General features: G+C 50.9%; 1 pseudogene; it reads right to left on the bottom strand.

The window, feature by feature from the left end:
* Window positions 1-1,254: 1,254 nt before the first annotated feature.
* LOC123184252 (uncharacterized) lies at window positions 1,255-3,367 on the bottom strand (annotated as a pseudogene).
* Window positions 3,368-13,232: the final 9,865 nt, after the last annotated feature.

The raw sequence follows: 13,232 nt of genomic DNA, 5'->3' as shown, positions 1-13,232 counted from the left end.
CTCTCTAGACCACCTCGTTCCTATACGACACCTCTTCCCTCTGCGGGGTGTTGTTGGATGGCGACCAGACGACATAACGTTCAAGGCTCACCTTGCTTGGTAAGATGAAGATGGAAGATGAGACCCGAGGGAAACCCCTAGCCCAGTTCCTTCTGGTGCAGATGGTGGCGGCGCAACTGGCCTCACGACCCTTCTCGAAGGCATCATCTTGGGGTATGCTTGCGGGTGGAGCTTGGTGTGGGACGTTGGTCGTGGTGGTGTGGCCGGATGGGTCAATGATGGTATGTGTTTGTTTTTTGCTAGTGTTCTTGATGTCGTCCCTGCTGCTGTGCATGCTCAAGACATCCCATGGCTGTCGTTGTGGTGCGGCGAGCTTCGTCCTCTTGTCGTCATCTTGATTCATCTTTGCTCAATGATGTCGCAAGATGCCTCCCCAACTTGCTAATCGTTCCCGAATTTTCATGGCGGAGCTGCCGTTCAAGGTTCGTGCTTGTCACTCGTTGGTTGTGGATGCTCCTCTGTTGCGCCATGGTGTTCGGTACGCATGCCGGTGCGGTGTGATATGCTGCTTGCCAAGTGTCGGTATTGTGACCCCTTGACGACTCCCCTCATCTACTTGTGCCTCTCGTTGTGATGTCATTGGTCTGCTAGCTAGGTGTGCCTTGTCTGGGCGTCCTCTTTTTTTTCTCTTCTTGTTTTACCCTCTCTTGTTTGGTTTTTAACCCGGTTTTCCTCATAAACAGGGTCAACTTGTTCAGGTTTTCGATCCGTTCTTCCTTATAGACTGGATCAATCTCATGGCATTATGGCCATGTTGAAATATATTCAGGTGGGGAGCCTTTTCCCCCCGGTGAACATTTGGAAAAAAAACCTAATCGCTTTGGGCCTTGGCGCTCTTGTGTCTGGCTCAGACAGCGTTCATTGAGATCGTGTGTGGGTGTCCTAGTCCCTACCTCCAAGCTCTAGTGTCCTTTTCTTTTTTTGTGTTTGTTCTTGGGTGCTCACTCGGTTTTTCCTAATTAATCGGGTAATGTTAGGTTCTTTGGATCCGGTTGTCCTTATGAACTAGATCATCTCTATTCTTCCTACTGAAATGCAGGAATCCCCTGCCCTCGTATGAGGTTCTTTGCAAAAAAATAGAATACAAAGGCACGGATCCCAACAGTTAAAATGAATGGCGAGATAGCACGCATCAGGGGTCGCCGTGTGCAAGACGTCCTAACTCCTATACAGTACATAATATATAGCCTGTGAGCTATTTGATTAAGAGGAAACCCTTTTTTTGTCCAGGGACACATTACATTCTTACAACTATTTGTCCACGGGTGCGCGCTGGGTGCCCTTAATTTCATCGTCGTCCTCCGCTGGTTTAGGTTCGACTAGTTGGTGGAGGTGCTCGATGAGAAGCCAGAGGACGGTTGTGAACTCACCTCCACTGCTAAGCTTCTTGGCATGGGACTCCCTGCTACACCTGTTTGCCGCGTGGACCAGGAAATCCATCCACACGAAGAGGAGCACCTGCAATGAGTTGCACTCACGGTCTACGTTCTCGTCGTTACTGGCCAGTTCTTTGGCTACGTCGATTGCGTAACTGAGACGGGGGGTTTCAGGGCCGGCTTTTGGTTTCTTTTCTTGTACCATGTCGGCGAGCTTCTTTCTCCGTTGGAGACTAGAGCGGGAATTGGGGCCATCACGAAGGCGGAACATGTCGCGCCAGCTGGGGGCTGGGTGCGTTTGGCCTTCTTGGCCCCATATTTTGACTAGATTCTCACAGGTCCGCCGGTACAATCTGCTCTGGGCAAGGCCTGGTAACATGTAGGGACTCATACATTGCTTGGCCTTCCATGATTTCCATCCCAGTGTGCTTGTCGTCGAGGAGGTAGAGGTCGGTGGCGATGTGCCAGATAATGATGCCCTCTTGGAACTCAACGCCTAGCAGGTCGCCTGTGAGCTTTTTGTACAGCTTCCTACATTTCCACTGGATTGCATACTCACCCCATTTTTTCCTGACAATGCCTTGGGTGCTCACGTGGCCCTCCCTGACTAATTCATGAATGTAAAGCCTCAATTCCTCCTTCAGGTACTCTGAAATCCTGGCGGTCTTTGAGTGATGCTCCCTGTTCCACCACTCCTCGAATCCCAGCATCATGGCAAATCTACCGGGCAGAGGACTGTTCCTTTTGCTGGGACGGCTGCACAAATGCAACATGTTATATTGCCCCACAGTACCTGACCACCTCCTTGCCGGCCTCAAGCACCCACTAACTCTCATGACCTTTATGAGCCGGTAAAGAGATACTATCCAACGGCGAAGCCGATCCCATCTCCCCCTGCAGAGAAATGCATGTTTCAGGAAATTCCATCTTGTGGCACACAGGAAGGGGAGTGTCCAACTAGACCCAAGTGCACTCAGCAGGGATCTTATCTCCAGGAGTAACGCACCACCCAGTAAGATGTAGGTGATAGCAACATCTACTCTGCTGTTACCATCTTTGCCACTGAACTGGAAGAACAACAGCGCTGCTGCAGCAGCGGCTGGTGAGGCAATACAGACACAGTAACCAAATGAGGTGTGCACCACGCCTGCCTTTGTGTACAGGATGTCGTAGAGCAGTGACAGCTCCAACTCCATCACCACATACCACTGTTCATGTGTGAGGTGGTCAAGAACTTTGATTTCAGGGTTGGCCGGGTCCCTGTCCTCTGACGATTCAACTATTGCGCGCTTGCAGAACTGAAACAGGGAATGAGCATGCCGCATGAGGAATTCTTCTTCATCGACACTGCCCTTGGATCCACCTTGCGGGAGCTCATACTCAAGGTAAAAAAGTTGACATCTGGGAGGTGGTTTCTTCTTGAGGGAGCCCCGGATGCTGTCCATGTTGCCGCACTTGAGCGCCCACGTCCTCTCGCCATACTTGACAACACCGACGACGAACATCAAGATGGCGGCGAGAAGGAGCATGTCTTGAGTGCCGATGTAATGCTTGTAGAGGACGTAGGAAGCTCCCAGCACCTGCAAACCAAGATTAAGTAGGTGTCGCAGCCACAATGTGTTGTCTTCGAGCGAGTAGGCGGTGATGTTGTCCGGGCCGCCAAGGTGCAGCAAGAGAAACGGCGCCCAGAACGCAACCAGGCGATGCTCGCGGGGTGTGGCACCGTCGAATGAGAGGTGGCCGAGAGCATATATCGCGGTGGCGTCGGCGAGCTGGTACGCCATCCAGAGCATGAACCTGAACGTACGCCAGGATGTGCCACGCCGCCGGATCCCCGCTAACAGGACGAGGGCAACCTGCAGAGTTAGGCTCGTCAGCACCAGGCTCTGAACCGCCCACGCATTCCAGAAGTCTATAGGCCCTCCAGCCATTGCTCTCGTCCTGCATGCTTAAAAATATAGAAATTATCTAGAAATTCCCACAATAATCAGAAAGATCCGACCTTTAATTTAACTAGTTGAATGACCACAGACGATGGTTTAGTTGCTACTATGTTATAAATTTTGCGATACAAAAATGACCTCTCCAATAAGATCAAATACGATGTAAGTTCGTTCTCAGTATTATCATCCAAACACTGTTACAAATCATGGTGTGCAATGGTCTTTCGAACTTTAAACTAACTAAGAAAAATAGCAGGAAGTAGTACAACCACTGGATAAGCAAATTATTTGTCGATATGGAAGAGGATAAATAAATGGTCATAGAGCCGTATTTCATCCTTTCTTGGGTTCCAATGTCAGAACACAAGTTTCAAAAGAACATATACAAACTGCAAATTAGAAGTACGACTGATTCCAAAAGTGTTGAGCAGTTTAAGATGGATTGAGCAGTTTCAAAAAAAATATTTATATAAATAACCCATGCCTTAACATTAATTGGACAATTTTTTTATCACATCATATTCGTTTATATCTTTGCGAGGATTTTATAAAACATTTACAGATAAGTAAAACTATATTTTTATCAACAATTCATATCCTAATATTGATTGTACAAATTATTTATTGTTTATTGCACACAAAAAAAATGACCTAAGGAAGGCTCGAACCCAACACCAACCTGGTAAACCTACATGCGCTAGCCAATATATACATTCCAGCCCCTACCGCCAAGGACTATGGCGATAGGGTATTTTCAACCTCAAACGGCCGTGACGGCGCAATCAAATCCTACCGCCATAGCCCTCGGTGGTAGGCTGTGTTACCCTACCGCGAAGGACGATGTCGGTAGGAAAAGGGTCAGATGACGAAAAAATTTCAGATCGTGGTCAGATCGCGCTAAAGTTTACAAAAAAGGTCAAAACAGTGCGTCAAGTGCCAAGTCAAGACCAATGCAGAGCTAGGCAACAAGGAGTACCAAAGAATCAAGAAATTAAGAACACTGAAAATAGTGAGGATTCACATGTGAACGTGCGCGCTGGATGCGTCTGTCAAGCCAACTAATCATTTGTTTAGCTTGTCAATACTAAATTAGGAAGGAAAAGACGAATTAGGTGGATAAATACAGTCTCAAGCATGTGCCTCCATTATTTCTCATGAGTTTTTTTTATGGTTGAGACCATGCAGTGCACAGGCTGCATTCAATCAACCAACAATACTATACTCCCAGAGCATGTGATGCCCTAGGAGGTTGTTAACAGCCTGCTCAGTCCAAGCCACGGCAAGAAGGCAACGAGGGTGAATCCTGGAGCAGGAGCAACTAACAGGGAATTGAGGATTGATTCCTGTTGAGAGGCCCTGAACACGTGAAGAAAATCGGTGGGAACTAATGAATTTACCAGTGTTTTTACTACCAGTACTAAAATGTATGCTCGTTAGACAGGCCAAAATAACTGGCATAGACAATCGATATCGAAATGCACATATACAAGTGCAGTGAAATGTGACAGTGGAAAAACCTGTAACAGCAGCACCAGAGTTGCTCTACCGAAGTCCAAGCAGGAAGTAGCAGCATAGAGAGATGGCGGCACTTAGGGCAGTGCTTGGCTGGAACTTAAATACCAGAATTCGAAAGTGGAACAGTATGTACCCTTTTTTCTTTATTACATAAAAAAGAAGAAGCAAGCAATGCGCATAGAAGAAAACAACTACTTTTGAGCCTCCAACCATACTTAATTAAAAGTAATGTCACAGTGGCTTAATTATTAAGACATGCACCAGCCACTCATTATTGCTACCTACTTCCTCTGTTCCAAAATAGATGACTCAACTTTATACTAACTTTAGTACAAAGTTAGTACGAAATTGAGTCATCTATTTTGGAATGGAGGGAGTACTCAGTAGCGAAGATAGGTCCAACAGCACTTGGTTAAGAAGTATAGCAAGAGCACACCTTGGTTTGCATCGGAGTCTATGTCTCATGGGAAATATAATCTCATCTGTATAAACCATTCCGATTTCCCTCCAAAGAGAAACAACTGTAGTGTATTATTTTGACGTGAACAGCAGGAGCTCTGCTTTTGCATTAAAGAAGAATAGAGGTTTTACACGGTTCGGACAAATCCGGACCAAGAGTCCGGTCTTTCGTTAGAGAGTATTGGCAAGAGAGAGAGAAAGAAAAAGAATAAGAGAAGACGCCATGGGTTTTTATGTGTCCCCAGCGCCCGCCTCTTTGTTGGCCTCGTAGAAAATCTTGACATCTTCTCTTATCAGTCCAGCAAGTGCAGTCAGCGCCATCTCCTTCTGCTCAAATACCCTACAGTTTCTTTCTTTCCACAGGTTCCACACTATGTAAGCAGCAAGTGTGATTGCATCTCTGTTTCTGTCCTTGGTTCCATCGCATGTGCATAGCCGAGACCACCACTCTCCAATGGATGTTGCCGAGGAGGCCAGCATGCCCATCCTGTCATCAGCTTGCTGGAACTGGAGCCAAACCTCTTTCACAAAGCAGCAGGCCAGGGCGATGTGTTCGGCCGTCTCCTTTTCTTGATCACAAAAGCAACATAGGTCATTGTGCGGCAATCCCCTCGCTTGCAGACGATCCGCCGTCCAATTTCTGTTTTGCAGCAACAACCATAAGTAGAATTTAACTTTTCCTTCCATCTTGCCCCTCCACACTTGGGCCAGCCCAGGCTTGTTGATCCTTGCAACAAAGTGGGCATCATAAGCAGAGACGGCAGAGTATTTTCGATTAGCGGTCAGGTTCTAGAGGATCTTGTCTTTGCTGTCCGTGAGCTGGATCAACTGAAGTTCCTCCCAGAGTCGAACGAATTGATTGAGCTGCCCATCTGTTGTCATTCTCTGTAACCCAAGCATCCATCTTCCATTGTTGAGCGCCTCTCTAACCGACATCTTCTTGAATCTGGCAAGTTGGTATAGCTCAGGATACATAAGACATGGGGCCTCCCCGTTTAACCATCGGTCCCTCCAGAACGCCGCAATGTTGCCGTTTCCAAGCCGAATCGACGTGCAGCTCGTAAACAGCTGCTTATCCATCTCATCGCAAGGCGTCGTCGATCCCTTCCATGGCCTATCCTCATCTTCCCATCGAAACCATTCCCACCTTAGACGGAGAGCACGGCTGAAGCAGTCAATGTTTTTGACCCCTAATCCACCACATCTTATCGGGGAGCAAACTTGATTCCAGTTGACAAGGCTTTTCCCTCCAATGTTTGCATCTGCAGCCTCCCAAAGAAAGTTTCTTCTCAACTTATCCACCTTCTTAATAAACCACTTATCCGGGGCAAAGGCTATCAAGAAGTAAGCTGTCGTTGCCGTGACCACCGAATTGATGTACACTAATCTTCCTCTCCTATTAAGCATTCTGCCTTTTCTCAAAGAAATTTTTCCGGCCATTTTATCAATCAGCGGTTGAATCTCAACTCTCTTTGGTTTTCGAATCCCAAGGGGCAATCCCAAGTGTTGGCAGGGAAGAGAGCCTTGCACAATCCCAGCATCAATCAACAACTGTTGCAAAGCCCTGTCCTGGAAAGCAACAGGGTACGCCACTGATTTTGCCATGTTTGTTTTGAGTCCAGAGGCATTCCCAAACATTTCCAGAATGGCATGGACAGCAGTAATCTCTTCTCGCGCCGGGTTGATGAAGAGCGCAGCATCATCGGCATAGAAACTCGCCCGGAATCTGGCAACTCGCGTTCGCAAAGGCTTCAAAATATTTTTCTCGGTGGCCATATCAAGCAGTCTCTGCAGTGGTTCCATAGCAATGATAAACAACAGGGGGGACAGTGGGTCTCCCTGCCTCAAGCCACGCATGTGGGTAAATGGTGAGCGGGCGTTCCATTCAACAGAATTCTGGAGGAGGAGGATGCCAAGATCAGAGCAATCATGTCCCTCCATCTTTGCCCAAATCCCATGGCCTCCATGACTTCAAATAGATATCCCCATGACACGGAATCGAAAGCCTTGGCTATATCGAGCTTTAGGAAGACCAGAGGGGATTTCGCCAAGTGAGCCGCTTTGATCACATTCTTGACGTATAGAAAATTGTCTTGGATGGACCGTCCTTGAATGAAGGCACTCTGATTATGCGTGATCAGGTTGGGATTTCTGGAGCCAGCCGGGAAGCGAGCATCTTGCTGACCAGCTTCGGAACACTGTGCATTAGGCTTATTGGCCTAAAATCTCCTGGATCCTGCGTGTCGGCACGCTTAGGAATCAAAACAACATTCGCAGTATTAAGCAGATCCCAATTCCTTCCGCGCAGATTGTGAACACAGGTAACAGCGGCCAAGAGATCCGTTTTTATGATCGTCCAACATCACTTGAAGAAAGCCCCAGTGAATCCATCAGCCCCCGGTGCTTTCTCACCATGCATTTCTTTGATCGCCGCTAAAAGCTCAGTCTCCGTGAACGCCCCGTCCAGGTGCTCTAGTTGTCCTCGCGGCATCCCTAGCTCCTCCCAATTCAGTGTTGCAGATCGCACAAAAGGCGTACCCATCAGATTTTTGAATCGATCTCTGAGGATGTCAGCCTTCCCAACATGATCGGAAACCGGCCCATCTCTTCCCAGTAGGACCGGAATGTGATTCTTCCACCGGCGGCCGCTCGCTCTTAGGTGGAAAAATCGGGTACTTGCGTCCCCCTCTTTTATCTCAGTAATTCTGGATTTTTGCCGCCACCTTGCCCTGTCAACCGCCGCAATACCCAACAGCTTAGCTTTGAGCAGACCTCTCAGGTGTCTCTCCTCATCGGAAAGAGCCCTCTCCTCTTGCGCCAGATCAAGTTGGAAGATGACCTCGTTAGCTAACCCGGACATGAATACGACCCATCTCCTCTTGTGCTTGTTCCAAATTCTGAGAGCCTTTGCTGTCCTTGACATTTTGGTGTGCAGTACCCTGATTGGGTATCTGGACTTGACCTCTTTTCTCCATGCCTGGGCCACAATGTCCTCAAAGTCTGGGCAATTTAGCCAGTGGTTCTCAAAACGGAATATGAGGGGTTGCATCCATTCGTTTGAGCACAAGCGGGCAGTGGTCGGATATATTTGTTGATGCAGGAGACAGTTGATAGTGGGGAAACGCCGCTTCCCACTCGCCAGACACCATGACCCGATCGATCTTGGTGAGGGTTACATTCTCGCGCTCGCTGGACCAAATAAATCTTCTCCCAAACAGCAGAAACTCAATCAATTCCAAGTCATCAATGGTTGCTCTAAACCTGCCCATCATCCGCCTGTTGATGTTGTTGTTGCTTTTGTCACTTGCTTGGGTGATCATATTCAAGTCTCCCATCATCATCCATTGCGGCAGCATATGATGCTTGATACTCTTCAGCTCGTCAATGAATCGAACCTTGTCCGCCTCCAATTGTGGCCCATAAACGCCCGTAATCGACCAGCAAACTCCATCAACCCTTCTCCTAATTGTCCCAGAGATCGAGAATTCACCGGCCGCCAGGGGCTCTGCCACAATCTCGTAGTCGTCGGAGCAAGCAATGAGAATACCCCCCCCCCTCGAGCCAACAGCCGGTAGTGAGATGAAGTTATCGGCGAAGCGCGGCCCCAGTGTGTCCACCACAATGCTTCGAGCCATGTCACTGATCTTCGTCTCTTGAAGACAGACAACACTGCACTTAAGCTCAGCAGCAAAAATCTGAATCGCCCTCCTCTTCGCTGGGTTGTTTAAGCCCCTCACATTCCAATTCAAGAAAGAACAATCCATAAAACAAACTGGGCCAACTCGGTTACAGAACAAGCAATCCAACGCACAGAGTACAATCGATGACTAGTCATCCCAAAGGAAACAGATCTTTGACTCCAACACCCCTCCCAACACCTAACAGCCAAGCACATTAGCAGCTCTAACATAGGGAACTAACCAGGGCACGCGATGAGCAGAACACTGACAGACAACATTCAGGTACAGACAACCGGCCCTGACTTGCACGCCCCTTTCTGGCCGCTAGAAGCGTCGAGCAGGGCTTCAACCGCGGCGATAAATTTCCCAGGCAGTGGTTTCTTGTACATCTCCCTGTACCTCTGGAGCTCAGCCTTCGACGCTGTCGCCTGCGGCGCGTCCCCCGCCCAGATGTCACTCTTCTTCAGCAGCACCATCTGGACCTTGTCCATAGTAGACCACCCCGCGGTTGGTTTAGCCGCCAGCCGGCCGCTACTTCTCTTGGAGGGCTTCACTACCGGCCGCCCTTCCAGCTCGCAAGCGGCCGCTGGAGTTGCCAGCAGGGCCGCCGCCGAGGGGGATGGGGGAGCAGCTTATGAGGAACGAGAGAAGTGGATCTGCCGGTCCGTCCCCTGGCTCGCCCCGCACCACATCCTGGGTCGCATCAGGTTGACCGCCCAAGGCCAAGGCCCCGGGCTATGGTGGGCCTCGCTCCTCCCCACGCCCACGGTCTATCCCCCCCTCGAAAAGGGCCAGGCCCTCTCCATCCGGGCTCGTGCGCGGCGAGTGCGGCCCAAATATCTCCACCTCCGCAGTCGCCGCAATCCCATCTTGCCGAGCGGGTGCCGGCACATGCGTGGGGGGGCTTTGCTACATCTACGTAAAAGGCAAACGTAATCTTACGTGAAAGCTGGTCTGGCAAGACACGATTGGATGAAGAACGACCCGGGCCCCACCCCGCGAAATCAGGGGGGCGAGAGAGAATTTGATTAAAGAAGGTTACGTAAGGTTAAGTAGATCATTACGTAGATGTAGGATTATTGTGCGTGGGGGCCGAGCTTTGCTACACCTACGTAAGGATTTGTACGTAACCTACGTAAAAGCTGACCTGGCCTGTTTTGGTTGGAAGGGAAAATTGGCCCAGGCCCACCCGTGAAACTCAGGAGGGATGTTTAGTTGAGTTGGAAGGAAGGAATGTAGCTTTACGTACCCGGTTACGTAGGTCTAGCATTTTTGGTGGGGGCCCCCACGCGCTCCGCCCTCTGGTCCATCGGTGGCAGATCGGCAACGCCAATGGGCACACTTGCATGCAAATGGCCATGCACGTCGCCCGCTTCCCCGATGCTCGTCCTCCCTCCTTCCTCTTCTTGCCCTGTCTCTCCATTATGTTGCTGCCCCAGCTCATGCAGCCGGCTCGGCGCAGCTACGCACAGGGAGGTCAGACTTTCACGGGCAGGGCTATCCTCGTCTGCCACCATCTCCTCCTGTTACCCGCTCCCTTCCCTTCCTGGTCTGCGTTTTCCGCATCGCCATGCCGCTGATCAAAGAGCATGGGGGCGTCAACAGACCTGAAGAATGGGTCCACCCCTGGCAAGCCCACGTCCACCGCAGCCGTATCAATGAGCGGCGGGTCACCTCCCGCCGGACGGCCGGAATGCCTCCGACCACCGCCGTCATGGCCAGCCCCCCGACTTCTTCCCTCCTGGTGCTGTCGATCTGCCCCAGCATGCCTCAAGCCCGTGCTAGCTTGAAGAAAGCCTTCCCTAGAGCCGTATGTCCTCCTTCGCCCGCCACCACCATCGCCGCCCGCGTCAGGGAACCTCAAGCGAGAGCGAGCCGGTTGCCGCGGGGGTGGCGGCAGGAAATCTCCATCCTCGTAGCTAAGGAACCATCGGTATCCCCATCTGCCCGGCCACTCCGGCACCGTCCCGTCGTCCGACGGCAGCCCGCTGATCCCGCTGTCGATACTCATCCCGCTGTCCGGGCTAGAGGCCGGCGGACAGGAGAAGTCCACCACGTGATCGAGGTGGATGAGAACAGGGTGGCCTAGCATGCCAACCTTTCCCCACCTTGGCGCTGCTTCTTCCATGATATTGAGCTCCGGGTAGTGCGCGCCGGGTGACCCCGCCTCCCGTGGCTCCTCCAGCTGCAGGATCCCCCTTGTCTTCAGCTTCTCCACTGAGTCCATCCACACCCAGAGGCGCAGGCATCCGGTCTCCTCTTCACTCCGCACCTCGTCATCAATCCCGTCGATGAGCATAGAGGGATCAAACAGCGGCGTCACGGAGTCCACGTCCCACGCATGTTCCGGCACACCCTCCAGACAGACTCACACCTTGTAAAGCAGCTTTGCCGGGGAGGCACGCCGGAATCGCGACCACGGCGCCACCATGAATGTGACACGCCCGAGCACCAGCGATCCCCGGCCGCCAACCACCTTGTCCCGGACTGCCGCATCATCAAAGACAAGCAAGAGCTCTCCCAAGGCCCTCAGTGAGACCTTGACCGCCGCCTCGCTGATGCGGAACCGCAGAGCGAGCGCCCTCTTGACGTCGACGAGCTCGAACGGGAGTGGAGAGCCGACCACCACAGCGACCACGGCGCACCTTGAAAGCCTCCTCTCCGCCTCCGCCAGGCCAGGCCACGCCTCAGGGTCAGCCGCCGGTGCCTCCATCGCAGCGTGGACCGCAGATCTCGGTGGGGGGGGGGGCGCGGTGGCAGAACAACCCTCGGCTCCACTCCTTCCTCGCCTCCACGCACTGGATTCCGCGCACCACACCACTTCGCTCTGTGCCCGACCTCACCACAGATCAAGCTCCTCGCCCGATTTCTACACTCTGCGATTCTGTGGTCCGGCTCAAGACACTTGAAACACTTCCCCCAAGCTTTTTTCAGCAGGAGCGCCTTGAGGTGGGTCTGCTTTGTCTTGCGGCGCGGAGGAGGGCGCTGATAATAAGGCGGCCGCCTACCCCTCCCCACCATCTTCCATCCATCCCCATCAATGCGGCCATCAATGGGCGAGGCGGAGGCCGCAGCAGCAGGCACGCGGGTTGGGGCTACAATGATGGAGCGCAGCCTTTCACCCGCCGTGCTATCCACTGGATCTCCCCCATCCAGACTCCGTCTTGATTGCACAGCCGGGCATGCCGGCAATGAATGCGAAGCCGGCCCCCCTGGTGCGAGCAGGGCCTCCAAGTAGGAGGCAGAAGCAGGCGGGGCATCGAGGGGAGCGGGCACCGGAGCCATCCGAGGGCTGCGCCGCCGAGGAGGCGACGCCGCGGGGGAGGAAGGGGGAGGGGGCCAAGAGTCTAGTTAGCGCTACCGTAGTGTATTATAGTATCTCCAGAATCTCATACCTCTAGTTTCAGAGTTTTCACCACCAAATACTCAGAATTCACACCAGCAAAAACCAATAAAAATTAGGAATCTGCCATCAGAAATTAATTCTCAATGAAGAACCTTGCCCTTCTCCAGTTTTTTTTTCTCAATCCAGTTCCTGTTGGCCATTTCTGCTTCCAACAGAAGGGCCCAACCAACACTAAGTATGCGTGCCTTTCAAAAAAACACTACGTATGCATGGAAATATAATTATCCACTCTGGGGCGGCTATGGTTTGGATATAATTAGTAATCATGATTGTCATTAGGCCTTGTCATAAACATTTGTTTGTTATTGAGACCATGCGATGCAAGTACCAACCAACAATACCATAAGTCTAATATTTAAGGTCCTATCCAATCAGCTCATACTTCAATTCTAGATCATAAAATGCATGCCGTACGAGGTGGATGGCACTACAAAGTGGAGTGTAGCAGGTATGCCTAGTGCAGAGCTTTCCTTTGTTTGTTTTTTCTCTCGAAAGAATATCACAAAAAAAGGTGTACATGTGCATGCCTGCCTGGATGGATGCCACGAAAATGTATTGACAAGTTGCTAGGCTGAAACTACCAATGTGCTGGGCTAAACTTGCAGATTAGAGACCACATTTGCATTTCCAAGTTTCAATTAGATTAAAGGAAGTGCTACATACACAGCAAGATCCTGGGTAAGCTTCCCGGAATGATTACTTTTTTGTGTGAAAATACATAAACTGAAACCAGTTCAGATTCAAATACCGAAATCATGATTGCCATGAGCATTTGCTATTATTGAGACCATGC

Source organism: Triticum aestivum, chromosome 2A, assembly GCF_018294505.1.
Source record: "Triticum aestivum cultivar Chinese Spring chromosome 2A, IWGSC CS RefSeq v2.1, whole genome shotgun sequence".
Lineage (NCBI taxonomy): Eukaryota > Viridiplantae > Streptophyta > Magnoliopsida > Poales > Poaceae > Triticum > Triticum aestivum.
This window is presented reverse-complemented; position numbering and strand designations above follow the sequence as displayed.